We start from the raw sequence: 10,588 nt of genomic DNA on the forward strand, positions 1-10,588 counted from the left end.
TCTTTGATGGGATTGTGTTTTTTAACCAGGCTGATTAGCCCTCTTTTAGTGTGTGTTTGGTGTTTTGTATACTTTGTACCCCTTCAATGGGAATTTGGCATTTTCCCTTACTAGTGTTTCTTGTAACATTATGATGTCATAGTTATTTGTTGTGTGTGCTTGCAGGAATGCGTATTTATTGTTTGCACTTAGTATGTTCCACTGGAGGATTTTTATAGTGTCTGTATCTCTTCAATCATTTATTCTGATTGTGGTGTTGTCGTTTCCTAACTCATCATTTGCAATTTATGTGCTTTGACTACAAACACTGTGGTTGGCCCTGGCACTGGAGATATACTGGTACTGGCACTTGGGATGAAGCTGACACCGAGTGTCTGTGTAGTGCTATTTGCACTGTTGTTATTTAGTTGTGTAAGCATGGTGATGCAGAGTCCTCTGGACGTTCTTATGCACTTGTCAACCACTTCTTTGGCAAGGTCTTCCAAGAAGTTTGGATCCTGTCAACTCTGCAAACTTGTATAGCATTTGCACTAAGAGATTTTTGTGAGTCTTGGGTCTGGGCAATGTATTTGCGTGTTTTAACTCTGGGAGAACTTCATACCTGTTGATTTGTGGGGGAGGAGGAATAGAGGACACAGGGTTGTATGGCTTTGGGGAGCCGGGAACAGTGGAGCTGGTTTTGGGATTTGGAGCGAGGAGATAGTCGGGTTTTGGGAACAGGAAAGGTTAAATATGAGTTTGTTGGCGTGGCCGGTTCTGAAAAAAAAACTGATTTTTCTTCTTGGATGGGTGTGGTTTGGCGTGTATTTTCATTTCTTTCTTCCGAGGCTGGTTTTGTGGTCTGTTGGGGTCTAAGCCCTCCAGCTGCAGCAGCATAGGACAGTACTTAAGCTGGGGGTGCGACTGTGCTTTTGGGAGCCTGTTGAGGCCCCCTAGCTGCAGTAGCACAGGACAGGACCTTGATCCCTGCTGGGTAGTAGGAGCTGCAGTTGTCTGTTGGGGTCTGGTGGTTTGTGAGTGTCCAGGGAGGCTCCTAGGTGGACTGCCTTTGAGAGTATCTATTTTCTGTAGCCTTATTGGGCATTTCCTATTCCACACATGGTGGTTTCCCTGCATGCGGGGCATCTGGCGTTTGTTTCCTGTCCAGCTTTGAATTGCTGTGCATAATTTTGTGGGATGTCTCCCACTGCATACTCCACAAATGGCTTTAGCAGTGCAGGCACTGTCATGATGTCCATACCTCTGACAGTTGAAAACATCTGAGAGGCTGTGGCGTGTAGTCCATGGTGGGGAAGGAGCCCCACATACCAAGATTCAGTGATTTTGGCAGTGGTCCTTTCCACACAACTAAGACTTTGCGTGTTGGCTGGGGGTTGGGTCCCTTTGTTTGGCATCTTTCTGCTTTGACAACTTTTGGGTTTTCAAGAATAGCCCTGGTGTCAAAGTGCAGTGGGAAGTGGCATAATGTGAATTTGGTGGATTTGTCTTCTGGATTTAGGAAGGAAGTCTGCTTGGCATCTGGGACGGGCATGTTCATCTGTGTGTATTGGTGTGTGCCTTTTGAGAGTCTAGGGTCTACTCTTTGGAGTTGTTTCGAGTCTGGGGTCTTGGTTGAATAGGGGTAGGGGGTTGTTGCTTTGGTTTCTGAATGGGTGGCTGGTTTTGTTGGGTTTTTTTGTGTTACTGGTGGTCCTGGGTTTGTGTGTGGGTTGGTTGAGTGAGAGGAATTGGTTTGCTGCCATTGTCTTGAGAAGGTCTTTTTGGGGTTCTTGCTGTCTAGTAGGTGGTTGTGAGTGTATTGTTGTGTATGGTTGTGCTGTGGTCGGGGGAGAGATCCTTTCTTCTTCCAGATCCTTTGCAGTCTCTCCATGCAACCTTTGTACCATGCATGGTATCCTTTGTAGCAGTTGGGGCATCTGGCTGTAGTTGCTACTTTCCTCTTATGTCTATCAATGCAGTCCCTTGTTGGGTGCTTCCCACTGCATATGGGTTTGGCTGTGCCTTCCTGTTGGGTGGCGGCCAAATCTCTGGCATATGAAGCATCTGAGGGGTTCGGGGATGAATAATTCTGTGTGATACTTGCCCCATGTTGGGATGTTTACGACATGGGGCCTTTTACCATGGAAGGTGACTGAGGATCTTCTTTGTAGGTTCCTTTGCTTTGTTTAAGCATCTTTCAGCGTGTATTACTCCTGGTAGCTTCTTAATGGGGTCTACTGGAAGGATGTCGGGTATCCATATATTTTGCCTTTTTCTGATTTCTGTGTCTGGTCTGAGATACTGGAAATTTTTGTCCTTTTTAAGGATGTTTACCGATTCCTGGTTCTTTGGCGTGATGATGAATTGTCCTCTGTCGTTTGGTTTGGCAATTATTCGCAAGGCGGGGTATTTGTCCTCAAGTTCCCTTATTGCTGCATAAGATGGGAGTGGGGATTGCTTTGAACTTGCATAGTGGAGGGAATTTGGTTAAGGAGTGGATTGTGTGTCTGTGCATGTTTTCCATGATTGTTGCAGGAGGTTTGTGTGCATGTGTTTTGGAGTCTTCCTCCTCAGTTTTCTTAATTTCTTTCTGTTGTGGGCTACCTGGTAGCCATCGTTTCCTTGTGTTGATTCATTGCCAGAGTGTGAGCTGTGTTCATGTTCATCAGAGCTGTCCAGAGGGGGGGGGGGGGGGTTGCAATCGTTGGGGTGGTTTTTTTTTTTGCCTGTGAAGGGTTGTCATCTAGAGTGTTTTCTTGGGGGAGGGGAGATACTGCAAGGTGATTGGCTTGTAGCAGAGAAGTAAAAGCTTGAATCCTGCAAAAGAAGCTTGAGAGATTCAGCTCTGGCTTCTCATGGTCGGCGGCCGTGAAAGTGGGAGGGAGTCTGGGTGGAGCTTAGCTCTGGCTTGTGAATGGCCGCAGACAAACTGGGCGGAGTCTGCAGTGCAGGAGAGGCGATATTACTGCAGCAACTGCGACTTGCAGCTTAGTCTACCTCCAGTCATGGGTAATGCAGCTTAGCCCACCTCCAGTCATGGGTAATGCTGCTTAGTACATCCCCAGTCATGGGTAATGCAGCTTAGTACACCCCCAGTCATGGGTAATGCAGCTTAGTACACCCCCAGTCATGGGTAATGCAGCTTAGTACACCCCAGTCATGGGTAATGCAGCTTAGTACACCCCTGTCATTGGTAATGCAGCTAGTACACCCCTGTCATTGGTAATGCAGCTTAGTACACCCCAGTCATTGGTAATGCAGCTTAGTACACCCCAGTCATGGGTAATGCAGCTTAGTACACCCCCAGTCATGGGTAATGCAGCTTAGTACACCTCCAGTCATGGGTAATGCAGCTTAGCACACCCCAGTCATGGGTAATGCAGCTTAGCACACCCCAGTCATGGGTAATGCAGCTTAGCACACCCCCAGTCTTGGGTAATGCAGCTTAGCACACCCCCAGTCTTGGGTAATGCAGCTCGGCACACCTCTAGTCACAAACTTTGCAGTTTATCACACCTCCAGTGACAGGCCTAAATGGTTGGAGTAAATATGGCTCAGGTCTGCACATTAATTCCCTAGATATCAGCTTACTAGCAGAACAGTCTTGCCATCTTGTATGGTTGCATTGCAAGGGGATACATCGATGCCTTCATTAGTGTTGACCGCGTACAAGGGTTTGACTTACAAGTGGTGAAATCCATACTAAGGGGTTCTCCTCATCCTTGGGGACGAGAGGGGCTGAAACACTGAAAAATAAAATTACAAATGACTTCTCCTTCATCCACGAAAGCTTGGAGGAGAATTTTTGCTCCAGTTCAGAATTCATTATCATGATACTATGTTTTCCTTTTACTTAAAAGAAACAGATTAGTGAACGAAAATTAAGGATATTAGCTTTAATTATCCATATATTGTTAATCTTACTAGATATCAACCATATGCTTATAGGCCTTTAATTAGGTATAAAAAAGATTGATTAACCGATTCCTTACCATTCAGTGATGATAAATGGACAAATTATGTTACAGTCTTGAAAAATCTGCTCTTCAATCTCCTCTGCCATGGATTCATTCCCAGTGACCTAAAAACCAGAAATTAATTATTATTACAGTGTTTGGTTGATTTTTAACATATGGACTAGGCCTTGAATACTACCTACATACAATCATTCTGCAGGTCTATGGAGTGAAACTGATAGACTCAGCCTATATATCCTTTCAGGATGATCCTGAAACACCATTGAGCCTAATATTGCAGTAGCTTGTTCATAGAGAACTCTAGTATCTTCCAGTATACACCAAGTTGTGGTAGTGTTGGTTTGTTTTAGTTACGCAATGGATTGTGCAGAAAAAATCTAGAATTTATTCTTAAAAGTTTAATAGAACAGATTTGATTCTTAGATTTATTTTAATTGAATTATTTTTGATTGAACAATAAGTTCTTATGTGTATCGTTTTATTTTTTTTATAGGTGTAAAAACTTCTCCCCCTTCCATTGTATGCATGGTTGGTTCTTGCCCTTCTATGAATTAAAACATGAAAAATGCTCCTTTGGTGAAGACAGATGAGCTTTGTCAATTACATTACCTTTTAAATCTTTAAAGTGACTGATTTGAAGCATTGCCTAGTGGAGAAAGCATAGAAAAAGGAAATTGTATCATATATAATAAAGACAGTTTAATACGGATATTTTCCATTTTGAAAAGGCTTACCTTAATAATTGTGGCAATGCACTGAAGTCCTTGGTGTTAAAGGGTAAAGATACTGAGTGTAAGTGTACATATTTTTTTCATTTGAGTGAAGCTCTGGGCAAGTGGTATTGCTAGTAACTAAAAATATAATTTTTGTTACCGTCAACTATACTTTATTTATTATTGCTGTTAACACGCTTGTCTATGTTGGATTAAAGTGCCTAATGTTGTAAAGGACAAAATATAAATATTGATTTTGTAGATTAAGTAGTGGTAGAAAATTGAAGTGTGCTTAAGTGTGTATGTGGTGTGAAACTGGTATAATTTCCTTGGAAAAGCCTTATTCTCCAAGAAAATAAGTCATTGTATTTCTTGAACAGATTTGTATATATTCATTGCTCTGGGTTTGGTGACCTTGTGTTAAAAATGGACCAAAATCCCATTGTTTGGTAGCGGTGGTAGTAATAGAATAAATTGGTATTAAGGAAAATTTGTATGAATAGTTTTACATATTTCCACTTGACACCATCAGCCTGTTACATGTGACTATTGCTTTTACTTGCTAATCTAGCCACAACAGTCACACCATACAGTAGCACTTTGGAAAATAGTAGCTCAAAATGCTACTATTTTCCTAGTACAATAGACAGAATATTTAGCCTTTTTTAAAGCTGGTATCAACTAGATGACGGCTGTAGATTTAAATGAATTACTCTTATTGCTGAAAGAAACTTGTTTTATAACAGCATTAGTATAAAGTTAACTGTCCAGAATATTTTGTACTCTAGTGCTAATTAAACCAAATCACCCTATTGTCTATGAGATAACCAAATGTACCACAGGCTAATGTTGGAAATATTAATCTAAGGCTGCAGTGTCTTACCTTAATTGTGTATGTTATATAATTTGACACTTTTGGAAGGTAAACCAGACTCCAGACTTCAAATAATAAAGTACCCAAATCATTAACTTTATCACGAAAACTGACATTTGGAATGAATCTTACCTACTGTTAAAGTTAGCCGACTACCACACTGAATGAGGATGGTGGGTTAGTGCAGTCAGAAGAACAGAGTTTTAGCCAAGTTGACTAAAAGCTTTTTAATGGTGAGAAAACACTTCTCAACATATCAGCCTGATGTGTGATCCGTACTGGCTAGTAGTACAGTAAGGTCCTCGTAGCAAGACTTGTCAGAGGATTCTTCCGGGGAAATAGGACTGTCTTGTAGAGTACTGGTGACTCCTGGGCCTGAGTTGAAAGCCCATAATCCGCAGTCCAAATCTAAGGATAATTTTAATTACTACTTTCATATATGAAGGTGTATTCCTATAGTAAACTAATGTGTAGTACCTTCATGCTCCCAAAATTCACTAGTGGGATTTCAAACTAACGACAAGATGGAACGCCAAGGTTACTATCACATTTGGTTCAGAAATTTGTCTGTGCCGCAATGATGGGCTTATGGCGTAACGTGCTAAAATTGACATTTGCGAAAAATGCGGCGAAAAATAGTTGTAACTCCCCCGAGCTGCAAGACTACCTTCCCTAGAAGGTGATATTTAAGGTGAAACAAGAATCCAATTACAACTTTAAGCATACCATTCAAAAGATTTAAGTTTCGTCAACATGATGTGATGTAATGAAAGCGCCATACGAACTAAAATAAGCATGAGGTCTTCGTAAAATAAGAGATGTCTGTTATACAGTACTGTTACCTACGCTTATATAATTGTATATTTCTGAAAATGCATAAAAATATGTCAAGGCATACAAATATTATATGATACTTGTTGCCTTCATACACATGTGATACGACGATGAGTTCAAAATATCAAGATATATAGATAATTATATCAATGATGTCATATCTTTTTGTACAGAACGTACAAGACCTTTTTGAAGGACATGGATAATTATAGTGGGACACAAATGTATATTTCTCAACTTTCTACTATTCAATATTTGCAATTATAATCACACGAGGATTTAAGTTATAGTATAACAAAAAGAAAAATCTATCTTAAATCTACCCCTCGAAACGGTAGCAGTTTTTGCGCATGCGCACCAAGAGATAATTGACGTAACCATGACGTTAAACGAGGGAGCCGCTGCATTTCACCAACTTTACAGATTCAAAGAAATTCAGAAGGAGTGTCAGCAAATAAAATTTCTGAAGTTGAGAGCAGAGATAAATATCGCCAAGCAATGTTTCTTTCGATTCCCTCGAAAGTTTAACGAAAGGCCAACTGCAGAACAAATGTCGGACACTTGGATAAGAGGTGTGTGGGTCACGAAGAAAAGACTCTAGAAATAATATAAAATGAACGATGTTTAAATCAAGCCGTACATCCAATAACTTTGCTGGAAACTTAACCACAACTGACGGGGAAAACTAATCTATTTCAGCCACTGGAAAAGTTCATTCATGAGACTGCTTCGAACTTTGGACATTAAAAACAAGGAATTTGAAATTCCCAAGAATCAACTACTTATAGCCGAGGAGAGGATCTTGGAAACTGCAGGATAAAGTTAGATATCTCGAAAGCCATAACTTCTATAAATACTGAAGAATCTGCCGGTGACACCAGAGGAGAAAGAAGATCCTACTGTTGGGGGACTCAACGTTAAGGAACATCCGGAGTAGCGAGTCGAGTGTCGGAACAATAGTTCGAACTGTAGACGAAGTTAATTTGGGTTTGGTTAAAAAGAATGAGTTACAGACAATCTAAAATTTTCCATACATAAATGTATATTTTATGCTGGCATGGAAGACCTTATGGAAAAAGAATAGTAATTTAAACGATAATATTCTTGATGACTTAGATGCTCTTGTTGCCGAACTAAAGGACAAAAATGAAAATGTTTGTGTTTATGTTTGTGAACTGGTTCCAGACCTACACATGGAAAATCTGAATAGCGTTGAAATTTATAACTTTAAATTAGATGAATGGTGTTCTAAAAAAATGGAGTTTCATTTATAGGTGCAGAGTTGTTCTTTAAAATAGGGACATAAGTTGTTACCCTTCAGTAAGAGAAATCTCTAGATGAGGAGCTATTAGGCTTGTTGATGTTATTGTTAAATCATGTCCAGGTATCGCTCGTGATAACTGGTCAGAGATAAAGAATGCAATCATGTTTCTTGTTACCAGTAGGAATAATGGAGCAATCCCAAAGGTCACTAGGCTTCATTTTCAAATTCACTCACTTCCATAAAACGTAATTTTGAGAGAAACAGAAATAGAGATACTATGTTTCATAAACAAACAGGCAGTTAGTCAGAGAACACTGTTAATGGTGGAATGTCTGGGAGAACTAATTAGTTTTATCAGAATGGTAATAATCACAATATAAATAGTCAGGTACCGAGAGAGATATGGCGTCCCTGAAATAGGGAAAAATCAAGTCAATTTTAATTTCTCATTTTCATAAGGGGAAGCTAAATGGCCGTATGACTGCGGTGAGTTCAACCACCTTCCCGTCGCTGCCGCCATGATCATCAGCTGAGGTGCGGGAAGGGAACTGTAGAAAATGAGGTCATCAGAGTAAGCTCTGTCGAGAGGGTGTTTTCGTAGGTTAAGGGTCGGGCAATGAAGACTTAACCTTTTAAGTACATTGAGAAAGTTTCCTGTCTTAATATAGCTCATGTAACGCAAGGTAACTAGTAAAATGTCCTGACGAATTAAAATTGTTGATAGTCAACAAGAAAATTGATGTTCTTTGCGTGTCTGAAGCTTGGTTAGAACCGAATATTCTCGATCAGTACGTAGGAATTGAAGGCTATAATTCGTTTAGATGCGATGGTGGAGGTGATTGTATCTATGTTAGAAATGACCCGAGATGTGTTCAAATGAAGAATATAATTCCGTCGTGTAAAGGAATCTAAGATGTCTGGGTGAAAATACAATTGCGCAAATTACCAACCATAATTCTGGGATCCCTTTACCGTCACCCAAATATTCCAATAAATACATTTGATTACAGTCATGATAAATTGCAGTCAATATTAACGGAAAACAAGAATTTTTCTTCTTATTGGATGACCCGAACGATGATCAGCGAAATATCTTTCTAAATTAAGCAATATTATAAACTTATTAAATTGTGCTCAGGTCATCGATAAGCCTACCCATATCACCCGTTTATTCAAAGTCTCTCATAGACGTATTAATTGGAAGTAGAAAGGAGATAATAAAAAAAAAAAACAAAAGAGAAGTAGTTCTCTCGTCTTCTCTCTGAAATTGATGTAAATAAACCGAAACGGAAACGTGAAGTCAAAACATTTCGAAGCTTGAAGAATTAGACCCCTGTGACTTTTTGTCATAAATTGATTGATGAAATCACAGTGCTTAGTGGTATCTTCAATACAGATGACGTTAAAAAAAAAAAGTTAAAATATTAACAAGTACATTTAAGTCATGTTTAGACTCTTGCGCTCCTATTGTTCACACGGGAAATTGACCAGACTACCAGCTACAGGGATTACTGAGAAAAAAAAACCGACACGGAAAAAATAGATCGATTAAATTTAAGAAGACTTTTGATCATTGAAATAAGAGTATAATTTTGCCGGGTATAATAGGTCCAAGAAAAAGGTAGCATCCTTAATTCGCTCAGCTAGATATATAAATACCAATAACAAATAATTTTACGAATGTAAACGAAATAAAGGCAACACTTGGAAAGTAAGAGAAGAGATCATACCAAGTAAAAGTAAAGGTTCAAGGTTCATCAGTGTTGGTGATCCTGTTGAATCGGCAGAGAAATGAATGAATTCTTTGCCAATTTCGGTCAAAACCGTTTTTGAAGAAATACAGACAAAATTTAGCTATTGAGAACTCCGATGCAGCCCCCTCGCTCAACTACGAAACAATCATTTACGTACTTTCGACCCCACCTGTCAGCGTAGAAAACTGTAATAATAATCGTAAAAAATCTAAAGAATAAGAATAGCTGTGGAATAGATGAAATGAATAGTAAATTTATAAAAGATTCTCTCCCTGTTTCGGTATTTTACATAACCATTATCATTAATACATAAATCGTGACTGGCATTTTTCCAAGTGATTGAGAGTATGCTCTTGTTTGCTCTGCATTGAAGGGAGGCAATAATGAAAGATCCTGGACAATATCGTTCCATTTCTCTTCTACCGATTTTGGCAAAGGTTTTAGAAAGAGTAGTTCAGTGATCAGCTGTATGAATACTATCTGTTAATCACTGCCTGATACACAGCATGGATCTAGGAGCCAAATGTTTATTAATGTTACATTTATATCCTAATTTTGTATTATATCTGTAATTCTGACCAAGTTCAGTTAAATTATTTTACCAATAATAATGTGTTATGCTAATATTTGATGTATCTAATGATTATGTATAATACTTTTAATGGATATTTAGATATAAATCTATGTGTATATTACTTTAATCAGCAGAGGTTGAATTTTAAACAAAATGTAATATTGTGGAATAAAGGTATTATTATTGTTATAATAATTAAAACAGTAAGAGGAATATAAGCTATTTCGAGAGAGAGAGAGAGAGAGAGACTTTTACAAACTATAAAAAAGCGATCCATCGTGAAGGTCGGCCTATCCTAGGCTCAAGAAGCCTCCTTGTAGAATTGCTATGCCTATTACGAGCTTAAATTGACTACAGGTAAAATTGGGTCAGCACTTAATCTAATTTAACGATTACGTAGCGACACCAATTGCTGTTGTAAACGGAAATAACAGAAACTGTTCGATATTAACAGAATACTGCCGGCGATGTGGAACCATAAGCTGTGTCAAGGGCTCGCTTTTGCCAACATGACGAAACTCCGCCCGCTAACTGCTCCCTAACCACCCTGGGAACAAGTAACAGTCATTACTATAGGACTTTGATAGGATTCATATAGGATTCTAATAGGACCTAAATA

The sequence above is a fragment of the Macrobrachium nipponense genome, chromosome 35 (genome assembly GCF_015104395.2).
Source record: "Macrobrachium nipponense isolate FS-2020 chromosome 35, ASM1510439v2, whole genome shotgun sequence".
Classification (NCBI taxonomy): Eukaryota; Metazoa; Arthropoda; class Malacostraca; order Decapoda; family Palaemonidae; genus Macrobrachium; species Macrobrachium nipponense.